The sequence below is a fragment of the Heterodontus francisci genome, chromosome 32 (assembly GCF_036365525.1).
Source record: "Heterodontus francisci isolate sHetFra1 chromosome 32, sHetFra1.hap1, whole genome shotgun sequence".
Taxonomy (NCBI): domain Eukaryota; kingdom Metazoa; phylum Chordata; class Chondrichthyes; order Heterodontiformes; family Heterodontidae; genus Heterodontus; species Heterodontus francisci.
In genome coordinates, this window is record NC_090402.1 from 8,633,307 (window position 1) to 8,654,892 (window position 21,586).

Here is a 21,586-nt window from a genome sequence, read left to right on the forward strand (position 1 = left end):
GCAGCATTGTTACTTGGTGCTTGCATCACATTTTCAAGTCAGTATGGTTTTAAAATCAAGCATAATTTCAAATTGGAATGCACCCTCTGTTTTTTCTGGGAATAAATCACCTCCCATTCTCTACTGAGATTCTTCTCCACAATTACCATTTCACATCTCCTCCAGCCAAGGCAGAGAATGTATGTGGCCAGCTCCAAAGTCCTCAAAATCACTGACCAATCTGGTGGGAGATTTTTCATTTTGTTTCTTCTCCTCAACTGCCTCTTCCCATCCCCAGTGGGAAGCTCACAGCCCAACTGTTCATATGTGCAAAGTGGAGGCAAAAATTGGGAATATAGTAGCTGGGGAGGAGGCAAGAGATTACAACTAAATCTGTACCTTTTTGTGCACATGGCATGACTAGTTCAGGGGTAAATTTCAGAACTAGACAAGTTCTGATTAGCATTACCCATTCACAAAGGAAAGCATCAATTTGAAAACTGAACATTTGTCAAATATCTCATACTGGTATCAATGACTTTCTTCAGACACTACAGCAACGTGTGTTTGTACAGCACTTTTAACATATTAAACAGTCCAAAGCACTTCACGGAGCACTAAGAAACAAAATTCAACATCACGCCATATATAGAGATATTAGGACAGCAGGCCAAAAGCTGGGCCAAAGAAGTAGCTATTAAGCAGCATCTCCAAGGAGCAGTGGTAGCGAGCTGGAGAAGGTTAGTGAGGGAATTTCAGAGCTTAAGGCCTAGGCAACTGAAGGCAGAGTTGCCAATGGCGGAACCATTAAAAATTGGGGCTGTGCAAGAGGCTAGAATTGGAGGAGTGCAGATATCTTGGAGGGTTGTGGGGCTGGAGGAAATTACAGAGCAGGACATGGAAAAGGTCAAGTCAAGAAGAATGTCAACAAGGTGTCAGGACCAGAAGGTCTTTCTATAACAAGTAGCAACATAAATATCGCCAGTAACATTTAAATGGCTCCATTAGGTCATGGGCTTTGAAGCACAAAGGTTTAACTCATTTCATTTAGCCTCTTCTGACATGTAGGGTCTTTTATTTCTCCCAATGTCGTGCACCATCCTTTTCAAGCAGGAAAATTTTTGTGCCATATCCCACAATCATGAAATTACAATTTTCTATATATTTACAGATGTACAGGACTCAATACGGATTTTGGAACAGAGAAAATGCAGCCAAAACACAGACTGGCAGCAATCATGGACTGTGGATGGTTTCAATTGAAAACTGAGAAATGTGAAAATCAAACCCTGATTTAAATACAATATTCAAAAAGGAAAACAATGTAGTTTTCCTGTACAAACCTACAGCCTGGTTTTATGTTCTCAAGCTCAAATTCCAGACGTGAATCAGCAAAGATTTGGAAATTAGTGATTAGCTTACTTGAATTTGGACAAAAGACTTCAACAGGCTTGTAACAACAGCTTTAAGAATACATCTAGTGCTAAAATCAGTAACAGTTATCTTTCACAATCCAGTTTTCATAGAACATGCTAGTTTTTTTTTAAGATGTCAATTTGTGGATTATTTCCCCTGCTTTTATGAGGAAGGTCAGCTAGTAGGCAAATAAGTGAAATGGGTGCTGGGAGAGGGAGCAACCACCCATATCAACAATTTACAGCTTGGAAAAGTGTTGAGCTATTTTTCTATTAGAAAACAGATGGAGCATTGGACAGACTCGGGGTCGAGGATCCACAGGAGTGTCAACATGAGGCCTGTGAGGTAAATTTAAATAATGTAACTCAAGTTCTTTTATTACTAGAGGGAATGCTATTTTCATAATTTACTGTGGATCTCTAACTGCTTAAACCCAATATGACATATTAGGAATGGGCTGAAAATGTTCAGCTTCAGATTCTGGTCCAGGACATGTACAAAATAATTTTCTCTGTACTGGCTGAAAAAAAATATAAAAGTTTCATTTTTTAAATGAAAATCACAAAAACATGGAATAACTTTCACAACTCTAAGGTCTCACACTACTTCTACCCAGGATGATGATCTACTTAAATAAAAGCAAAATACTGCGGATGCTGGAAATCTGAAATAAAAACAAGAAATGCTGGAACCACTCAGCAGGTCTGGCAGCATCTGTGGAATGAGAAGCAGAGTTAACGTTTCGGGTCAGTGACCCTTCTTCGGAACCCTTCAGTACATATCCTGGTGTGCAGACACTGCAGTTAAATGTTCCCAGATGAGATGATTACTGGCAGATTTATTCATGCTGACAGAATGAATCCAACTATCAGAACAGCAGACGGTCAGGATTTGTCCAGTTGAGAAGTAATTACAGCAATAACCAAGCACAATAATCATGTAATAGGTTTTTGAAATTGCTTAGATCATCTATAACTGAAAGGAGGTTTTAAAAGAAAGTAACAAGGAAGTTCCCTTGAGGATAAGTCAACTCTAAACAACAAACTGAAAGGGAGTGGGATCTGATAATCACAGCTCTCTCCCAGTCTCTCTAGTGACACTGATGCCTGCATATGCTTTTCAACAAGGGCTCCATTTCCAGGTCTGAAGATACGGTTAGACAATAACTCTCACATCCAAAAGTGTTCTCAAGAGGTCCCAAAAAAAAACTGATGGGTGTGGAAAGGGACTTGTCCACTTCAGCTTGCCTCTGTTCAGTGGTCAGGTCGAACATGTCGGCTAAACACTCAGTCTCTATCTGAGTTAGAGATTGTGGAGAGACTTAGAACTCATCAGATCATGGCTACTTAAATTACATTGTTAAAAAAGGCTTGGGACCCATGACTGGGCTGTGAAAAACTTTTTTTTTTGAAGTTCATCACATTTATAAGAGTAGGAAATATGCTGTATTAGAGAGTGCAGGCACCTGCTTGTGAATCCACTGATTTGAGGTTAATCTTAAATGATTCCATAATTTTCTATATAGCTGTATCCCGAATTTAAACAGCAAATTGCCAAAATAATTTACACAGTGAATTATGCTCTTAGCAAACATACTTTGAAAGAGAGGCTTTACCAAAAGAAATAAAAAAAGTCAGGTGAAACCAAAGGATTTGGAAAACATGCACAATACTGGAAGTTTCATCTTTCATCATAGCAGCCAGGCACCGGACAGAACAACCCAAGACAGCCGTGGCTATGATCGTTAAAAGTGATAGTTATAGCAGAGGATAAGTTGCAATCTTGGAGTCTTCCCATACAGTAAATTAGAGTCAAGAGTTTGTGGGATGAAGGAAACTTGTCAAAGACTATCAGGCAATGTTGCAGTCACAGAAGACACAGGGTGGCATATTACAATACTGGTCCCTAAGCTATGGCACCCAAGTTTTGAATTTAACTTAAGTATGATGAAATTAAACACATCTTCAAGAGCTATAAAAAGGTGGGAGCGTTGTGCTGTACTCCAGTTGGGAATGCAAAAATATGAAAAACATTTCTGCTTCATAACATTAGCACAAATCTGAAAAAATTAAAGCATCCTGGTGCAATGACTCATGGGCAACAATCTTAACATCGTGCTCAGTGTGACAGGATTGTGATAGGTGTCCCTCTGTCTTCACAGTAATACACATGCTTAGGACAAAACAAAGAAGTCTACATATTTAGTGTTGCAAACCTGATGCAATTCTGGTGGTACACCAGAACGGAGAGACCAGAGGAGCTCAACCTCAAGCCTCATCAGAACAAGGTCAGCTCAGCGTGGGCGCCAGTGTTGGGGCTATTAACATCCTCCCTGCAGAGCCCAGAGGCAAGTTTGGAGGGGAAGGGAGAGACTAAGAGGGGGCTGAGGGCAGGATGGTATCAACCCACATTTGGCCTGTTCCTTCAAATTCCACAAAAATGTTTTTAAAATTAAAAATTTGGGCCTTTTTCAAATAACCATAAAGTGAATGTTACAATATTAAATTGACAGTGGTTTTTTGGTAGGAACAGAGAAAAATCAACAATTTTCAGTCTTTTACACAGAATTACAGAGTGGAATCAGTATAAGAGAATTTTGTAACTAGTGACCCCAGAGAGTTTGTGACTTTGTGCACAGTTGAGTCCTATCAGATTGCAAACAAAATGGTTTCACACCAAAATATATGTCACTTATCCTCTGACTACTCCACAGATGACTCAGACTCTATTAGGCAGCACACAGATTTATAACTGTAGCACTCGTCTGCTTCACACGGAGACTGAAGCTGCAGGGGAAATGCAGCCTTAAAGCCTCTGCATAAACATTGCATTTGGTAATAAAAACTTTATTCATGCATTTCTTAAAATATTAAGAAATCTACACTATGTTCCCAGCAGTCTCATGAATAGTTTGGCACTGCAAACTGATTGAGAGAAGTCAAATTTAAAGGTTAAAACTGAAGTACCATTTATAACGTTTGAGGTAATGCAGGGATATTTGAGATCGCACCCCCACCCCCCAATTCCCTGTTTACACTTGCGTGGCAAAGCCACTGGGAATCGAGAGAGATCAAGATATGCTTGGCTTCAAAATTCTGCTCAGTGAATGCAGTGCCAACACTTGCATCACATATGTCCTCTACATCTGCCACGTCCACAGCGTTGTGGGAAAAATTATTGCACCATTTGAACTGTTCAGGTTATGCTTGTTTGAGAAATTCTAATGGAGTCAGAGCAAACGTTCAAGTGTTTGCTTGCATTAATTTCAAATCAATAAATCATCAGATGCTGATGAGAAAACAGCATTCTTGACATGTTAAGAACTAATTATAGTTAACGAACTATTAGAGCCGGTTAAGTAGCATTTATTATTGCAGGGGTGGGAATGAAGGCTGCTGTCGTCAGCTGAGCTAAATGTCCTGATATTGCATACGAACAAGGAGCAGCTGTATGTGCCAAGTGGCCTCTTTCCATGCCTTAAACCTTCTGATTTCTATAGCAGTAGGCCATTCAGCCCCTTCGAGCCTGCTCCGCTATTTACTAAGAGCATGGCTGATCGGATTGTGGCCTCAACTCCATTTTCCCACCTACCCCCAATACCTTTTGACCCCCTTGTTAGTCAAGAATTTATCTGCTTCTGCCTTAAAAATATTCAATGACCCTGCCTCAACCGCTCTCTGGGGAACGGTGTTCCAAAGACTCAACTCTCAAAACATTTCTCCTCGTCTACGTCTTAAATGGGCGACCCCGTATTTTTTTTTTTTAAACTGTGTCCCCTAGTTCTAGTCTCTCCCACAAAGGGAAACATCCATTCAGCACCCACCCTGTCACGTCTCCTCACGACCTTATGTGTTTAATAAGATCACCTCTTATTCTTCCAAGCGCCAGTGGATACAGACCCAACCTGTCCAACTTTTCTTAGAATTAGAGAAAGTTTAAGGCAAAGAAAGAGGCCACTTGGTCCATTCCGTCTGTCGGCCAAAAATCAATCCACCCATTCTAATTCCACCTTCCAGCATTTGGTCCGCAGCCCTGCAGATTACGGCACTGGAGGTGCATATCCAGACTCCTTTTGAAGGAGTTAAGGGTTTCTGCCTCAACTATCCTTTCAGGCAGTGAGTTCCAGACTCTCACCACCCCTCTGGGTGAACAAGTGTTTCCACATCTCCGCTCAAATTTTTCTACCAATCGCTTGAAATCTATGCCCCCTTGTCACAGACCTCTCTGCGAAGGTGAATAAGGCCCTTCACCTCCACTCTATCCAGGCCCCTCAATATTTTGCACATTTCAATCAGATCTCCCCTCAGCCTTCTCTGTTCCAAGGAGAACAACCCCAGCCTATCCAATCTTTCCTCATAGCTGCAGTTTTCCAGTCCTGGCAATATCTTCATAAATCTCCTCTGTACCCTCTCTCGTAAAGGCTGGCTACCCGACCCGAACCCGATGGGACCAGACAACATCTGTCGGGTTTGGGTCGGGTCGCACTTCCGGGTCCGACATGCTCCATCACAACCTCATGTAAGTGGTTCCACTGTTAATGTAATTTTTTGACTAGAAAGGTGGTTTTGTTACAGTTATGTTAAGCTTGTGCAGATCAGCAAAGTGAAAAATGGAAGGTAGGTTAACTGATGGTCGGGTCGGGCATGGGAAAAAATGGAAGGACTCGGGCCAGGTCGGATGTGGTTCTGTCGGGCTCAGGTTGGGTTTTGTTTGCAGACCCGAGCCGGCCTTCACTCTCTGGTGCAATTACATTTCTGTAATGAGGTGACCAGAACTGCACACAGTACTCAACTTGTTGCCTAACCAATGAGTTACAGTTCCAGTAAAACCTCCCTGCTCTTGTATTCTATACCTCGGCTAATAAAGGAAAGGATTCCATATGCCTTCCTAACCACCTTATCGACCTGTCCTCCTACCTTCAGAGATCTGTGGACATTCACTCCAAGGTCCCTCACTTCCTCTGCACTTCAGTATTTTCCCATTAATCATGTATTCCTTTGCCTTGTCTGACCTCCCCAAATGCATCCTCACACTTCTCCAAGTTGAATTCCATTTGCCACTTTTCTGCCCATCTGACCAGACCATCAGTATCTTCCTGCAGCCTACAGCTATCCTCCTCATTCTTTACCACACGACCAACCTTTGTGTCATCTGCAAATTTCTTGACCATGTCTCCTACATTTACGTCCAAATTGTTAATATATATCACAAAAAGCAGGGGACCTAGTGCTGATCCCTACAGATCACCAGAAACAGCCCTCCAGTCGCAAAAACAGCAGTCAACAATTACCCTTTGTTTCCTGCCAATGAGCCAATTCCTCTCCCTATGTTCATCATATCCAATACTTTACTCTCCTCCTCAACTACAATATTTGCACTGTCCCTCTCTTTTGTGAAGACAGATGCAAAGTATTCATTAAGAACCATACCAATATCTTCTGCCCCTACACATATCTTTTTGGTCTTTTATGGGCCTTACTCTCTCCTTAGTTATCCTCTTACTCTTAATGTATTGATAAAACATCTTTGGGTTCACCTTGATTTTGCTTGCCAATATTTTTTCATGCCCTCTCTTTGCTTTCGTCATTTCCTTCTTGATTTCAACCCAATACTCTCTCGGCTTTCGGCAGTATGGCGTTCTTGGTGTCGGACGTAAGCTTCCCTTTTCTGCCTTATCTTACCCTGTAAGCTTGACATCCATTGGGCTCTAGATTTGGCCATCTCATCCTTTTTCTTTGTGGGAACAGGTGTACTCTGAACCCCTTAAATCTCCCCTTTGAATGTCTCCCACTGCTCTGACACTGATTTACCTTCAAGTAGCTGTTTCCAGTCCACTTTCGCTAAGTCACTCCTCAGTTTAGTAAAATTGGCCTTGCCCCAATTGAGAACTCTAACTCCTATCCCTGTCCTTTTCCAAAATTATGTTAAAACTGACTGAACTACGATCACTACCAGCAAAATATTCTCCCACTGCCACCCCTTCCACCTACTCAGCTTCATTTCCTAAAACTAAGTCTAAAACTGTGCCCTCTCTTGTTGGACTTGCTACACACTGGGCAAAAAGGTTCCCCTGAATGCACCTCAAGAATTCTGCTCCCTCAATTCTTTACACACTAAAACTATCCCAGTTAATATTGGGGTAGTTAAAATCCCCTATTACTGCCCTATTGTTTTTGCACTTCAGAGATTTGCCTACACATCTGCTCTTCTATCTCCCTCTGACTGTTTTGGGGGGGGCGGTCTATAGTTCAATCCCAGCAGTGTGACTGCCCCTTTTTTGTTCCTTAGCTCAATCCATATGGCCTCATTTGATGAACCTTCCAAAAAACATCCCTCCTCACAGCTGTAATAGTTTCTTTGACCAAAATGGACACTCCCCCTCCTTTCTTACCCGCCTCCTTATTGCGTCTGAAATAAACGACAACATTCCATTTGCCTTCCTAATCACTTGCTGTATCTGCATACCAACCTTTTGTGATCCACATACCAGGACACCCAGATCCCTCTGCACTTCAGGAGTTCTGCAATTTCTCTCTATTTAAATAATATGCTGCTTTACTATTCTTCCTGCCAAAGTGGATAAGTTCACATTTTCCCACATTATACTCCATTTACCAATTTTTCGCCTACTCATTTAACCTATCTATATTCCTTTGCAGACTCCTTAGGTCCTCTTCACAACTTACTTTCCTACCTACTTGGCATCATCAGCAAATTTAGAAACCATATATTCAGTCCCTTCATCCAAGTCATTGATATAAATTGTAAATAGTCAAGGTCCCAGCACTGATCTGTGTGGCACTCCACTGCCAACCCCAAAAAGAGCCATTTATGCCTATTCACTGATTCCTGTTAGCTAACCAATCCTCTATGAATGATATGTTACCCCCAACGCCATGAGCTCTTATTTTGCTTAGTAACCTTTCATGTAGCACCTTGTCAAATGTCTTCTGGAAATCCAAGTATAGCACATCCACAGGTTTCTTTTTATCCACATTGTTTGGTACTTTGTCAAAGAACTCCAATAAATTAGTCAAATATGATTTCCCTTTCGTAAAACTATGTTGAATCTGCCCGATTACATTGAGGTTTTCAAAGTGCCTGCTACAATAATAGATTCCAGCATTTTCCCTATGATAAATGTTAAGCTAACTGGCCTGTAGTTTCATGCTTTTGGTCTCCCTCCTTTCTTGAATAGAGGAGTCACATTCGCTATTTTCCAATGTGATGGGACCTTTCCAGAATCTAGGGAATTTTGGAAAATTAAAACCAATGAATCTACTATCTCAGCAGCTACTTCTTTTAAGACCCTAGGATGAAGTTCATCAGGATCTGGGAACTGGTCAGCTTTTAGATCTAATAATTTCTTCAGTACCCTTTCCCTGATAATTGTTTTAACTTCCTCCCTCCCTTTCACCTCCTGATTCACAATTATTTTTGGGTTGTTATTTGTATCCTCTACAGTGAAGACTGATGCAAAATGTCTGTTCAATTAATCTGCCATCTCCTTTTCCATTATTAATTCCCCAAATTCACTCTCTGGAGGACCAATGCTCACTTTCCTTTTTTTTTGCTTTTTAAAGACTGTAGAAACTTATCTGTTTTTATATTTTATTTTTACAAACTGCAACACATCCTGGCAATGGAAAAACTCATTTCACTTCATATCCCTAGTCTGTCGAAGGCCAGGAACTGACATTTTCCCCTTACGTAATCAAAAATTTGTGGTGCCTTAAGTCAAGGATACATCTGTGTGCAGTAGGTGCACAAGAGCAAGGACACCGAAGAGCTATAGAAATGTTACAAAGAATCATTCTCTTCCGCTCCACCTCCAAAACCAAGTGCCATGCCAAAGATTTATGGAAAGTGAGTGTATTAGCAGCACTTTTTAAATATTTCTGTTTAAGGGGGTCCCAAAAGCTACACCAGCTCATTCTGGAAAAGGAGGCGCTTGCAATTATTATATATCCTACAGCTGCAAGCACTTCCTGGCAACTTTTCTCCGTTATAAATTCCTATGTCTACATTTACAATGGAAACTGCTTACGTAAACTTGCCACACTGTAATTACACCTCCTACCAATGTCTCTGTAATTACACCCTTGCACCTCCAACCTGCCAGATTTACATAGGTAATTTCCATTACACATATGGACAAGGGCACTTAGAACAGAAATATAAAAAATAAGAACCAAATGCATTACTTTAAAATTGGGACTGAATTATGTCTTTGCAATTGGGTATAATATTTCTCAGACCTCTAACTCCACTTTATCCAAAGAGAATACCTGGTCTTGACTGCTCCTGTGTAACACTAGAGACTGATTGGTATCTACCCAGCTCCCTTTCTCCCTACAGGAAAACATCAAGACCAATTATACAAAGCATTATTGTTTACTAGTGTTGGGACTTGAAATTTCAGCCTCATACACTTTGCTCTCAGCTCCAGACCGGTCCTTTACCAAAGCATTCCCCTATAATTTTAAACATTCTCCAGTGTGCTAAAAAAAGAAAAATGTTTTTTTTTAATGTTTCAATTTTGCAAAATAACAAACACTAGTTGGCTTCATGACTGGTTGTTATTCACAGATATTTCATACAAACATCTTGAGAGCATAAACAGCCCATTGCTCCCAAGTTGTGACGATCTCATCTACTGAGACAGGACTGACCCAGCCCAACACTTGAACAGCAGCACTGACGGGATGTCAGGGGGCGGTGGTGGTGCAGAGTATAGGGGAGCTGGCCCTTTCAAAACACCACTTTGAGAGATTTCTTGTACTCTGTAATCACTGTGGTATCTAAATTTATTTTATTACTTGCTTCATGCAAGAAGAATTCAAAACTAGTGTACTACAAGATAAATGGGGAAATTCTGAAATCCAAATACACCTCCTGTTCAAACTTATTTGACACAAACATTTTTAATACTAGCTGAACACAAAGCTCCCAAACACAAGCTATTTCACTCAAGGTTATGAGCCCTTGTGCTATGCAGTATTCTTGCAGAGGTTAAAAACTAGGAATGGAAAACAGCCAAAAATATAATCAGTAGACAGACATGTGAATGACTTTGCACATTAAAAAGGTCAGATTTTCAAAGATTCTGCAGAAGCAATATAGGTTGTGCTATTTTAAAAGGGGCTAGATCACCTTGAAAGTTGAGAACACCACAGGGTTAGATTGTGTTAGTAGTGTCAGTCAGGGTAAGTGCATCACATTGGTCCATAAAACCCAGAAAGGTCTCTGTCGCTAACTTGAGTCTGTGCTGAGTTAGCGAATCTCAGCCCGATTGGCAGCACAAGGGCTACATTTGTCAAGTTGTCCTTGGGGTATGGAGAGAGAAAACCAAAACAACCCAACTTCCCATTCTCAGTTGCCATCAAATGACCCAAAAGATCAATTGAGACCAGGGCCATGCTCACTGGTGGTTACAGCGCCTGTAAACATCCTGTCCATTTACGCCAGCTAACCTATGAACAATGGGTCACTAAGATGCCACTACTATCCCATTTGGAACCAGTCATCACCACCTTGAAAAGAAGTGGTAAAATCAAAGGCGAAAAGGTTAAAAGATAGAACCTAGATCACAAATCTTGTGCAATCTTTGGAGGGTTAACCTAATTATCACAAAATATTGAATACACGAACAGATCTGCAAGGTTACACACAATCGAATGCTCCATTTACTTTTCATCTATGCTGTTAATTGCGGTCGCAGCAGAAAAGTAGGAAACAAGACAATGGACAACAAAAATGGTGGGGTACCACCAATAGCGGTATCACCACTTGGCAGGGAGAGAGCATGAGTTTGTCTTCAAAGGATGACCTCCGAAGAGCTCTCCCTCCTTCTTTCCTTCACAACAACCCCATCCTCCATTAGGCCACATTTATAGAATTTAGTGACTTCAGAACAATTATAAATAGTTTTCATATGGCTTTAGTGCTGCAGAAACAGTCTTCATCACTCTCAAGCCCCAATTCCAGGCACCTGAAGCCACAGATGCGATTACAGACCAAAATCTTCCTTCCTCTGGTTGACTTAGATGTGGAGTTACAATCATAAAATTTACATTTAGGTGAAGCAGGCTCAAGTGGAGCGGCCTACTCCTAGTTCGTATCTTTGTTCACATGGTTAAGCCAGATAATTTTTTTGAATTCATTTGTGGGATGTAAGCGTCGCTGGCTAGGCCAGCATTTATTGCCTATCCCTAATTGCCCTTGAACTGAGAGGCTTGCTAGGCCATTCCAGAGGGCATTATTTAATAAAGAGTCAATCACATTGCTGTGGGTCTGGAGTCACATGTTGGCCAAACCAGGTAAGGATGGCAGATTTCCTTCCCTAAAGAACATTAGTGAACCAGATGGGTCGTTACCACAATGGACAATGGTTACATGGTCACCATTAGACTAGCTTTTTAATTCCCAGATTAATTGAATTCAAATTTGCCCTGGGATTTGAACCCATGTCCCCAGAGCAGTAGCCCGAGTCTCTGAGTTACTATTCCAGTGACATTACCACCGCCTCCACTAAATTTGCATCAGGAGTAGCAAAGTATATTGCTTTGATACCGTCTTCATATTTGTCAATCAGGCATCGAGTCATTATATGTTTCACGTGTCTGTTCTGGGTAACCACAGCTGTACATTAAAGAGTTTTTATTGTCATAACAAAACATAGGACCAGGAGGCCATCAGCCCCTCGAGCCTGCTCTCCTATTCATGGCTGATCGGATCACGACCTCAACTCCACTTTCCTGCCTGCTCCCTATAACCTTTGACTCCATTTTAAGTCCATTTATGCATCAAGGATCCGCATCTGCCATGGTTTGTGCGAATGCTGTTTAAGGTCGCCTATGAGCTTTGCAAAAGTTCAAAGGCAGGGATCTTCTGCATTAGGTCTTTCGCAAGGTATTTGGGACTTCTTGTGAACTCTATTTGGTTTTCCAAGCTTCATCAGGGTTGATTTTCAGAAAGCTTTTGATGACATCCCACATAAGAGGTTAGTGTGCAAAATTAAAGCACATGGGATCGGGGGTAATATATTGGCATGGATTGAGAATTGGTTGACAGGAAGCAGAGAGTAGGAATAAATGGGTCTTTTTCCAGGTGGCAGGCAGTGACTAGTGGGATACCACAGGCATCAGTGCTTGGGCCCCAGCTATTCACAATATATATTAATGACTTGGGTAAGGGAGCTAAATCAAACACTTCCAAGTTTACAGACAGCACAAAGCTGATAAGGGGGGGGGGGGCGTTGAGTGAGTGAGCTGTGAGGATGCAAAGAGGCTCCAATGTGATTTGGACAAGTTGAGCGAGTGGGCAAATGCATGGTAGATGCAGTATAATGTGGATAAATGTGAGGCTATCCACTTTGGTTGTAAAAACAGGAAGGCAGATTATCTGAATGGCGATAGATTGGGAAAGGGGGAGGTGCAATGAGACCTGGATGTCCTTGTACACCAGCCGCTGAAAGCAAGCATTCAGGTGCAGCAAGCAATTAGGAAGGCAAAGGGTACTTTGGCCTTCATTGCAAGAGGATTTGAGTACAGGAGCAAAGATGGCTTACCGCAGTTATATAGGGCCTTGGTGAGACCACATCTGCAGTATTGTGTAGTTTTGGTCTCCTTATCTGAGGAAAGATGTTTTTGCCATGGAGGGAGTGCAAAGATGATTTACTGGGCTGATTCCTGGGATGGCAGGATTGACGTATGAGGAGAGATTGGGTCGACTAGGCCTATATTCACTAGAGTTTAGAAGAATGAGAGGGGATCTCATAGAAACCTATAAAATTCTAACAGGACTAGACAGGCTTGATGCAGGGAGGATGTTCCCGATAACTGGGGACTCCAGAACCAGGGGTCACAGTCTCAGGATACGGGGTATGCCATTTAGAACCATGAGGAGGAGAAATCTTTTCACTCAGAGGATGGCGAAGCTGTGGAATTCATTCTCTACCGGAGAAGGCAGTGGAGGTCAAGTCATTAAATATATTCAAGGAGATAGATATATTTCTTAATGCCAAGGGATATTGGGAGAAAGTGGGAACAGGGTTCTGAATTAGACGATCAGCCATGATCTTACTTGAATGGGGAGCAGGCCCGAATGGCCGACTCCTGCTCCTATTTTCTACGTTTCTATGAAAGTGCACTGTCAAAAGATCATGCACGAGTCCAGAAGGACTTGCACAACTCCAAACAGCAACTTGAAGGACATTGAGGTCCTGATGGACGGGGAGATATTGACTTTCTGAAATTCACTGGACTCCAGATGGTTGTGGCATCACAGCAAATGAAAAGGGGCCGTGATGTGTGACAGCACAGGCAGGCAGGGTGTTGGGGTCGACTCAAGGGTTCCAGTGATGCACTGCGTTGCTGCTTTCAGTTCAGTCACTTAAACGTGTCTGAAAATGAAAGGTCTCTCCCCATTGATTTAATCTTTTACACATAACAAACCATCCAAGCTCGGGTGATTGGGGGTTTAGTTGGGGGAGTGAGAGCGGAGTCCAGTGGGGAAGTGAAGAGGAGAACAGTGAAGGTGGATTGGGTGATACTGCAGAAGCTACACAAAAAGGATCCAAAAAAGGTGGCAGAAATAATTTCCAAAATTGGAGAGGAAATTAAGTGCACAACACTTAAGACTTCTTTCAGATCTGTACTTATAGCATGGGAGTACATTGAAAATTGAAAGGGTTTATTTAGTACACAAATTGGTCAAATGGCTTGTTCTCATCTGCTGCTGCACTATCCACATGCTGGATGCATATTAAAGAACACGTTTAAAACAGTATTTTTCACATCTTCAGGATGTGCTAAAGTACTTTACAAACAGTTTCTGAAGTGCAGTCACTCATGTTATGCAGGCAACTCTGAAAGCCAATTTGCACACAGCAAGGATACAGAAATGAACAGACAGCCCTCTGAGCTGCCAGTTAGTATCATTAAATATAAAACTAATCCCTGGCTTTTTGAGTACGTCAGCTTTTCTGTTGCTTCCATTTCTGGGCCAATCCAGTGTTACCAGCAGTACAGTAACTTTTATTTCGAAAAATGTACAGAAAATGTAGTCTGAGAGTAGTGTGTGAATAAAATTGTTTTACTGTCATACAAAAATGTGACAGCACTCCCTCAGGGAACATCTGCACAGGAACATAAGCGGAAGTAAGAACTTGGAGGTTTCCAAAGCGGTTTAAATAAAATGTAGAAAGTACAGAGTTGAACTTTTACAAAAAAAATTAAATGCAACATCTGGAACTCAATTGTTTTCTTCCAGCAAGCAAACATTTATAAAAGGTCAAACATTACAAAATTACAAGCATCTACCACCGATTAATCTATTCAGTACTTAAGTTTGAGACCAATTATACAACAAAGAAAAATATCTGTGGGAGCTGGTCATGGGTGATGAGACCTTTGCCTAATGTCATAATTCTGTTACAACAGCAGCCTTTGTTTTTAGTCATCTTCTGCATTCAAGTAGTTTTAGGAATTCAAATGAAAGAGGGAGGAAAAAGTAGCAAAACTTAAGACTTGCTGTGATATCACAGAGCCATACAGAGAATCTACAGCACAGAAACAGGCCATTCAGTCCAAGTGGTTCATGGTGTTTATACTCCACACAAATCTCCTCCCACCCTGCCGTGTATCCCGCTATACTCTTAATTTATGCATCAAGCCTCCTCTTAATTGCATCAATGCTACAATCACTATGTGGTGGCAAGTCATATTTTCATAACTCCGCAAAGAAATTCCTCCTAAATTTTTATTTCATCTGTTGGTGGCTATCTTGTACTTAAATCCTCCAGTTCTGGACTGGTCTGCATGTGGAAACAGTTTCTCCACATTCATTCCATCAAAATTCTTCATAACTTTAAAGACCTATCAGATCTCATCACAGCCTTCTCTCTCCCCCAGAGAACTGAGCCCCAACGTGCTCAATCTTTCCCAATAGTTGCATCATTTCAATTCTGGCAATATCTCTGTAAATATTTCTTGCTTTTTCCAGTGCTTCATTATCCTTTGTGGAATGGAGAGCAGAATTATGGACAATACTCTAACCACGGTTCTATATAAACAATAATTCGGGACAAAATTAACAGTCACTTGGACAAATGTGGATTAATTAAGGAAGGCCTTCCTTAAAGAGCAAATTGTGTTCAACTAACTTGCTTGAGTTTTTTGATGAGGTTACAAGAGAGGGTGGATGAGGGTAATGTGGTGTATGTACATGGACTTCCAAAAGGCATTTGATAAAGTGCCACATAATGGACTTGTGAGCCAAGTTAGAGCTCATGGAATAAGAGACAGTAGCAACATGGATACGAAATTGGCTAAGTGACAGGAAACAGAGCAGTAATGAAGGGTTGTTTTTCGGACTGGAGAAAGGATTATAGTGGGGTTCTCCAGAGGTCGGTGGTAGGACCCTGCTTTTCTTGATATATATTAATGACCTAGACTTGGGCTGTACAAGGCACAATTCCAAAATCTGCAGATGATACAAACCTTGGAAGTATTGTGAACTGAGAGGAGGATAGTGCGAAATTTAAAAAAAAAGAGATAGACAGGCTGTTGGAATGGGCAGACAAGTGGCAGATGAAATTTAACTCAAAAGACGTGTGAAGTGATTCATTTTGGTAGGACAAAAGGAGCGAGGCAATATAAAAGGGTACAATTCTAAAGGGGTGCAGGAGCAGAGGAGCCTGGGAGTATATGTCCACAGATAACTGAAGGTGGCAGGACAGGTTGAGAGCAGTTAATAAAACATATGGGATCCTGGGTTTTATAAGTAAGAGCATAGAGTACAAAAGCAAGGAAGTTATGATAAACCAGTATAAAACACTGTTTTGGCCTTAACAGGAGCATTCTGCCGAGTTCTGGGCACTTTAAGTAGTATGTGGCGGCATTAAAAAGGGTACAGAAAAGATTCAGGTGAATGGTTCCAGGGATGAGGAACTTCAGTTACATGGATAGATAGGTGAAGCTGGGTCTGTTCTCCTTGAAGAGAAGTTTGAGAGGAGATTTAATAGAGGTATTCAAAATCATGAGGGGTCTGAACAGAGTAGATAAGGAGAAACTGTTCCCATTGGTGGAAGGATCAAGAAGCAGGGAACACTGATTTAAGGCGATTGGCAAAAGAAGCAACGGTGACATATTGAAAAACTTTTTTTTTTTTTTTTAAAAGCAGTGAGTGGTCAGGATCTGGAATGCTCTGCTTGACAGTGTAGTGGAGGCAGATACAATCGCGGCTTTTAAAAGCCAATTGGATAATTATCTGAAGAGAAAAAATTTTGAAGGACTACAGGGAAAAGGCAGGGGAGTGGAACTAGGCAAGTTGAACTTGCAGAGTTGGCAAGGACATGACAGGCCGAATGACCTCCTTCTGTGCTGTAACCATTCTATAATTCTAAATTTACTGTGACCTCCCTGCTTTTGAATTCTATTTTCTAGAAATGGACCCAAGTACTTTGTTGGCATTCAATGGCCTTATAACTTAAATTGTGTTGCATCGGTGCATTCCTTGAAGTGCCTTTTAGTGAGCTGGATTGCTGACTGGTAAGATGCAAAAGGAGCAAATGAAAACAGACAACTCAGCCACAAAGTACGGAAGTACAGAAAGAATTCAAAAGTAAATCATCTTGAGGATACAAGATCTGGACCAATGACCCAGAAAGGGCATTTTTGACCCTGAACATTTCAGTCATGAATGAGACAGATGGATTTTTTTTTTTAACTCCCCAGTTCACTCTCCCTCATTATTTTTCTCTTAACAGCAATGACTTGTACAGTATACTTCCACTGGTCCTGGCAGTTCTCCCATAGCTCATCCAAGTGGTCATCATGCTCGACCCCAGAATGGGTCAGTGCGCTTAATGACCATGAAAACCATTGGAATGCAGCCTAACCCTGTCCTCAACCAATATTTGTCACTAACAGAACAGTGGATAGCAATCAGTAATGCAAACCAATAGTCAAGGAGCCCTCACTACAAGATCTTTTTGATATGTATGACTGCGCTGTGTGATGGAATTAATCATGATTTTCTGCCCATTCATTATGAATGGTTGGATCAAGCCCTTTGTTTTTTTTTGTTGGGAAGGGCGATGGAACAGAGGAGATGGAACCATGGCCATCACTAAGATGGGATTTTCCCAGAAGAGAGGCAGGATGCTTTCAGCCATATATTGCTGTGGGTCAAATAATTAACAGGCATGACTCATGAAGCATGCCAGACAATATTCACTTTTCCAATGACAACTATATTAATACAAGGTCTTTTCTCTGCATGCATTATATCAGGCCTACAAAAATACATTAGCCTTTGTTTCTAAACAAATATTAAACAAACTGATAGTGCAACCATTAATACTGGTGAACAGCTAACTGCATGGTATCACATTGTGACGCAAGTGCATTTTATTTTTGTCTTGGACCAGTAACTTTTTCAGAAGCAATTCTGCTACAGAGGCAAAGTGTAATAGTAGAGGATTTCTTTCAATGCCAGATACAGTTGAAATTGTAGAAATTTAGTCTTGTTTTTAAAATATACATACGCAAAGAAAATCTTTTACATAGGACATGAGACAAAACAGTCATACTCTTGAGGATTTCAAAGCACGTATCAGTGCTTTAAAGGTCAGGAGAACAATCACAGTTTGCTTTCAACTTGAAACCACTGGCAGGGAACAGATGTCTTAAGTGTTTTTAGTGTTCTGTGAGAATTAGACCCGTGGAAATAGGTAAATCTCTCTCCACTTTACATGGAGAAGGGAATGTTAGGTCATGCACCATTTTCAAAATGTGACTTCATGTAAAACAGATTCCTCTGACAAATACAAGGCAATTATTTCAGAAGATAACTTCCGAAAACAGAGTTACAAATGCCAACCTTGTTCACGTTAAGGCCGTGAAGCCAGGAGCTACAAGACATTTTTGGAATAATGATCCATGTAGGTTTTCAAATCACAAGGGCACCAAGAACTTCAATCAGGATCCATCCAGAAATACAGTTCAACATCTGCACATCACTTCCAACATCAGAGGGAAAACCAAAAATATATCATTGCTATGCCTAAACAAAGGAATAGCTACTGATATTGTCAGTCGAACTATTCCCTTATTTTCACAGCATTCTGATGTATAATACACAACAAATGAACACTGCTCTTTGTCACTTGTTTAGTTCAGCACCCCCGCAAAAATGGATGCATCTAAACAGACAATCCCAAATGACTCCAGACACATTTTATTCCCTTGTCTGAAACCCAGATATATTCAGAGTCAATCAAGAAAACGACTGCACAGGGAAATGGCCACTGTCTCTAACCTCCTATGCAATAATTCTCCACGTCTCCTTGAGCTGTTGTCTGGGGGCTAGTGAAGTTGCGACAAAAAGCAAGTTTTCTTTTTAAAAAAAAGTGTTTCCCCCACCTCCATCATCACTGGTCCATGAATAGCTGAGGCAGATACATCAGGATGGTCCCAGGATCAACTAGAAGTGATGTGTAGCCAAGGCAGCATTAGAGGAACTACAAATTGGTGCCAGCATTCCTGGATTTAGAAAGGGGAGGTGGAATCATCCAGTGCTTCCACTTCCGATATGATGAAAGTTCATGTTATGTCAAGATTGGGCTTGGATGATCCCTGCAGTTGATATGCACCCCACTAGCTTCACACCTGAATAACAGCCACCACGGAGGGGACTCAGCATCAATGAAAACACTTTGCAGTGAGGAGTCATTATCCTCAGGTGGATAGAGAGGGGAAAAAGTTGACAAGAAACACACTGTGAAGTAGAGGGAAAAAAACGCCTTTTGGATATACAAGTACCCATGTAAAAAAAACAACTTAACTTTAGTCACAATGTCTTCTGTAATGATCTAAGGAGACAAAGAAAAGCATTCTATCGAAGGGAGATCCGGGTATGAGAAACAGAAATGGCTTATGTAACAAGAGTATGAGAGCACAAGAATGTAATGAGAAAGTCTACAATTTACCATAAAATCTAGCATATATATTTTCCACCTCCATTTAGAATTTTTGTAGTTTGGGTAAAATGGATTTTGGAGAAGGTGATTGGGAATTCAGATGTCCCAATTATTACACATTGGATTTTAGTTTTTTTTGTTTTGCTTTGACTCTGTAGCATGGCCTGTTTGCAAGTGAGCAAAATTAGCCTGGAACAATTCACTCATTTTCTCTTCTAACAACAATGCATTTGCTCACCTGTTTCTTAAGAGGTCAAGCTACGATTGGAAACCCTAATCTAGTGCATTGCAGCAACAAGTCCACATCCTGGCACAGCGCAGCGATGTACATGTGTCAGCACACAAAATGGGTAGAGAAGTTTCTGCAGAAGTTGGATAACGGAAAGAGACTTTAAAAGCTGCACAGGCTACGCCTTTGAAAAGGTTTTCGATCTCTTCAGATAAGTTGGCACTTTCTTCCAAAATACAGATCTAAAATCATATTTCACAGCTACGTATAAAAAGATGCCAAATAACATACCAACTACCAGTGCAGAAAAGTGAATGATAATCTAAGATTAACAGCCCAACAGTCACTTCAACTCTCGATACACTATCTCCAACTACTCTTTAAACCCTTTGTGTTAGCTTGAATAGTGCGTTCTCAAAACTCCAGAAAAGAAACTCAAACCTGAAGGAGATGCAATGGATATCTTACTGGATCTGGAAAATTACAGACAACTTTATCATTACCTTCCTTTGCTACACAATTTAAAACCAACTCTGCAGTAACAAACTTTAGAAATAAAGGAAGGAAGGCTGTAGGATTGACTCTTTTGAAATTTCAGTGTCAACACTGCCCATTTATTATGTATTTGTGGGTTTAGTCTCTCAAAGAAATACAGGAGCTTCAAAGTAGCATAGCACAAATAAGGTTTCTGATGTCAAATGCATTTGAATGCAGATCTCAGATTAAGTGTGAATTAGATTAGACAGTCCACAAACTCCTTTCATCTGCTAAAAGGATCATGACTGATTATACAGAATGTGGTCCCTGAATACATCAGTTGCTTCTGTTCACATCACTACCATCTGGTCCCCATCCAAAAACACATCACAGGAGGCAAGAAACTACTTCATACAAGGCAGGCTGGTTCCTGAGGCTGTAATGGTAGGGGGGGGGGGGGGGGGGAAAGAGAAAAGAGGGGGGGGGTAAAAAAGACTTGCATTTATATAGTGCCTTTCACAACCTCAGGATGTCACAAAGCACTTTACACCCAATAAAGTACTTTTGAAGTGTAGTCACTGTAGGAATGTTGGAAACACAGCCAATTTCAGCACAGTGAGGTCCCACAAACAGCAATGTGATAGCGACCAGATTATCTGTTTTAGTGCCTTGGGTTGGGGAATAAATATTGGTTAAGATATTGATGAAACTCCGCTGCGCTTCTTCGAAATTGTGGCATGAAGTCTTTTACGCCCACCGTAGGGGCAGACAGGACCTCTGTATAATCAATCTGAAAGTAGACTTTAGTTTCTGAAAAACAACTTTTTTTATTCAAATTGAAGTATGTTTAATCACCATAAACAAACTAGTCGTGTTCAAATGGATTCCTTACAGTTGGAAGCTCACTCAGCCTAGCCTGAATGACCATCAAATCTGTTAATTGTTGATTGTTTTTCAGTTTGGATTATTGAACAGTTTCCACTGGAAGGAGGGGCAGTAAGCTGAGGACACAGATTTCTAAGATAATTGCCAAAAAAGGGGTGGGGGAATCAGGAGAAATTATTTTACACAGGGAGTTATGCTGATCTAGAAGGTACTGCCCAAAAGGGTGATATACAAGTCGATTAAATAACTTTCAAAAAGAAAGAGTTGGATATATTTTTGAAAAGTAAAAATATGGGGAAGAGCAGAAGGGTGGGATTAACTGAATTGCTCTTTCAAAGAGCTGGAAGAGGCACAATGGGCCGAATGGCCGCCTTATATGTTGTATTATTCTATATGGCACAAGGACTGTGACTAAAATGTGAACTCACCCCCACCCACCCCCACCCAAGAGTTTAAATAGCTCCTGTGAATTCATTTAAAATGAAATCTGAACACTTCTATAATAGGAGTGTGCTGCGGAAAAAGAAATGACAGTGCAGAATCAAGCCTATTCCATTATTTGCATATATTTTCAATCTGAGGAGCCCAGTGTCAACCTATATATAGGGTCAAAATCC

The 21,586-nt window shown here is 41.0% G+C and overlaps 2 protein-coding genes across 3 annotated transcripts in view; both read right to left on the reverse strand.

Annotated features, from left to right (window-relative positions):
• Positions 1 to 21,586, reverse strand: part of dpm2 (dolichyl-phosphate mannosyltransferase subunit 2, regulatory) — a 195,590-nt gene that overhangs the window by 66,028 nt on the left and 107,976 nt on the right. The gene's annotated exons all lie outside the window — the stretch shown is intronic.
• LOC137347608 (early estrogen-induced gene 1 protein-like) overlaps positions 1 to 21,586 on the reverse strand; it is a 117,083-nt gene that overhangs the window by 42,858 nt on the left and 52,639 nt on the right. The gene's annotated exons all lie outside the window — the stretch shown is intronic.